The sequence below is a fragment of the Asparagus officinalis genome, chromosome 7, assembly GCF_001876935.1.
Source record: "Asparagus officinalis chromosome 7, Aspof.V1, whole genome shotgun sequence".
Lineage (NCBI taxonomy): Eukaryota > Viridiplantae > Streptophyta > Magnoliopsida > Asparagales > Asparagaceae > Asparagus > Asparagus officinalis.
Window position 1 is genome coordinate 80,423,887 of NC_033800.1, and position 3,818 is coordinate 80,427,704.

Genomic DNA, 3,818 nt, shown 5'->3' on the forward strand with positions numbered 1-3,818 from the left:
AATTGTTGTAGGAACTGGTTACTTGAGTACTTATGATAACCTATATTTGCTTGATACAATTGCTTCTTATAATGAATCCTTGCATGTGGAGTCACGTGGTACTAAGTGTAAATTAAATAAGGAAAACTCGGCGACGTTATGGCATAAACGCTTGTGTCATATCTCAGAAGGTAGAGTTGAGCGTCTTGTGTCTGATGACATTTTGGATTCTCTTGATTTTTCGGATTTTGACATTTGTGTTGAATGTATCAAGGGAAAACAGATCAAAGTTAAGAGATTAGATGCCAACAAATCTTCAGATGTCTTAGCATTGATACATATGAATATTTGTGGGTTATTCCCTATGGCATCTTGGAATGGTCAATAATATTTTATATCATTCATAGACGATTACTCACGTTATGGGTACATATATCTCATTCATGAGAAATATGAGTCTCTAGACATGTTCAAAGCTTTTAAAGCTGAAGTTGAGAATCAAATCAACAAAAGGATTAAAATCATTAGATATGATCGTGGTGGTGAGTACTACGGCAGATATGATGGTTCAGGTGAACAACGTTCAGGGCCATTTGCTAGATACCTAGAGTAATATGGCATCGTCCCACAGTACAATATGTCGGGTTCACCTAGCATGAATGGTGTAGCAGAAAGACGAAACATGACTCTTAAGGATATGATAAGAAGTATGATTGCTCATTCTTCTTTACTAGAGTCACTCTGGGGAGAAGCACTTAAGACAGCAGCTTACATTCTGAACAGAGTACCAAGTAAAACAGTTGCTAAAACGCCTTATGAGCTTTGGACTGGTCGAAAGCCCAGTTTAAAGCACCTACATATTTGGGGATGTCCACCTAAGGCAAGACCTTATAGGCCAAATAAAAAGAAATTAGACTCTAAAATAGTTAGCAGCTACTTTATTGGGTATTCTGAATGTTCTAGGGGCTATAAGTTCTATGATCCCATACTCAGGAATATTTTTAAGATGGGAACAATAATATTCTTTGAGGATGTTGAGTTTGGAGGGAGAAATAAGGTTAGAAACATTGCTTTTGAAGAGGAATTGGTTTCAGACCCAATCCATACAGTCACTTTTGATGATATTCAGGTTCATATACCTATTATTGATCAAGAAGTGAATCCGAAACCTCAAGAAGACAGTGTTGAACAACTTTTTGTTCCAGAAGAACAAACTCAATAACCTCAAGAACCAGTGCCATTAAGGAGATCCACGAGAGATAGGACAAATGCTATTTCGGATGATTATATTATATTTCTCCAAGAACATGAAGAAAATAATGAAATGTTGGAAGATGATCCAATCAACTTCCTTCAGACCATGAAAAGTTCTAACTCTCAAAAGTGGATTGATGCCATGGATGAAGAGTATAAGTCTATGCAAGACAATAAGGTTTGGGAACTTGTCCTATTGCCAGAAGATAAAAAACCAATTGATTGTAAATGGATATTTAAAACCAAGTGGGATGCAAATGGTAATGTGGAGAGGTATAAGGCACGTCTTGTAGCTAAAGGCTATACTCAAAAGGAATGTATTGATTATACAGAGACATTCTCTCCAGTTTCATCAAAAGACTCTTTCAGAACTATCATGACGCTTATTGCTCACCTTGATCTTGAGTTACATTAGATGGATGTTAAGACAACGTTTCTCAATGGAGACATTGATGAAATAATCTATATGGTGTAACCATGAAACTTTGTGTCAAGAGATCCAAAGAATATGATTTGCAAATTATAAAAATTCATCTATGGACTCAAGCAAGCTCCTCGTCAATGGTATCATAAGTTTCAATAAATAATTATCTCGTTCAGTTTTGAGATGAATGTTATTGATGACTGTGTATATCACAAGTTTAGTGGGAGTAAGTATATTTTTCTGGTTCTGTATGTCGATGACATATTGCTTGCCACTAATGATATAGGCATGTTGCACGAAACCAAGAGATTTCTATCAAAGAATTTTGAAATGAAAGATCATAGGCATGTTGCACGAAACCAAGAGATTTCTATCAAAGAATTTTGAAATGAAAGATCTTGGGGACGCCTTGTAGGCGTTAAAAAATGCTAATAGATATCCAAATACAGCCCAAGAGGAGATCATCAAAAATCACCTCATACTGTTTTGTAGCGAGACAGTGTATATTGTCTTTCCAGCGAGACAGTGTATGTTGTCTCGACAGCGAGACGGTATTTGCTGTCTCGCTAGCGAGACGAGATTTGCTGTCTTGCCAGCGAGACGGTGTTTGCTATCTCGCAGCGAGACAGTGTGTTTACTGTCTCGCCAGCGAGACAGTGTTGAAATGGTCAAAAAACCACCTTGATAACTGTCGTACACGTGTCCATTAACTACCAAGGACGTGGAAAACATCTTGGGCGAGAATCACGTTGATAACTGCCAAAATAACGGAGTTGTAAAACGTGGAAAGGTAGTTATAAGAAAACTGCCAAACAGTTACTGTTTTCGAGACAGTGTTTACTGTCTCGCGGGCCGAGACAGTCTTTACTGTCTCGTGTCTCGGCCACCGAGACAACAAACACTGTCTCGGGAGTGCAGTTTGTCCTAGGGGCTATAAATACCCCCCTGAGGTCGATTTTTGAAGGGGCTGGTCATTTTGAGCACTTTGGAGCCGAGAGAGCAGAGTTCCTGAGCTTCCAACAATTCCTTGAGATTCGAGCTTTGACTTGATCTTAAGAAGAACGACTATCTTACTTTGATAAGATATCGTTTCAAATTCTCACTTCGATAAACGAAGGAAGAATCATTAAACCCCTCACGATTCAATCAGAATCTGTGATTTGGTGGTCCACGAGTCAAAGCGCTCCCGACACAGACAAAGATCCCACGCAAGCAGCGATCCAAACAACGATCCTGCGTTTGTTTCTAAAAAGTTATAATTTTTCTTTTGTTGTGTAAAAGGAGTCTTATAAAAAGGCTATTTCTTTTGAATTTATTATAATCGATCGAAGATATAATGAATTCCACAACGAGAGCAACTTTTGACGAAAACAAACTGGCGACCACAGTGGGAGCCAACGGTCTCGCTGCCGAGACCGTCGTGTCGCAGCCGATCAAGATTCCAGTTGAATCCATGGTCGAATACGAATTCGACCAAACCAAATGTAAGGAATATCTCTCATCATCCTATTCAAGATCTTCATTGTCTCGCAAGTACAAGAGGATCTCACAATTGAGGAAGACCTGCATGCCAAAGAAGGCACAAAATGAAGATTCTCGCCTGATTGTTGCTGAGGATTCTACTCGCAACCTCTCTGCTCATAATGATTCTTCTCCAATTAAGGAGTAGTTAAATCAAAGCCCATCGGTGTTGACGAAGAGAGCGCGTCAGAGACAGCGCCAACACCGTGATCGACAATTGGCTAAGGCCTTAGAACAAACCGACGGAGTTCGTTATTATGCGGACTTAGAGTCGAGGAAACAACAAGTGGTTTGTTCAACGCAACGACAAACTACTCACGTTTCTGCACAATTCACACCTTGGATCGCTCAAAGACAGTAATAAATTGTCCTGAGAATGCCAACAAGGTTTTACACCCCCAGAAGAAGACGTGTTCGCCAAAAGACATCGTTATGCCTGGGAGGTCATGCCAACAGACGATACGATTTTTTGGCAATCATACCGATGAATCGTATTATCAAGTTGGGGGTGTGAATAAATTTCAAATGAGAATTATTCGAGAAATAAGCCCTCATTGTTCCTGTGCACGACTCATTAGAGCAGCATTGTCGGAATATAACTACACAAAATGAGAAACCATCCCGCGAAGAGTCTCGGTAT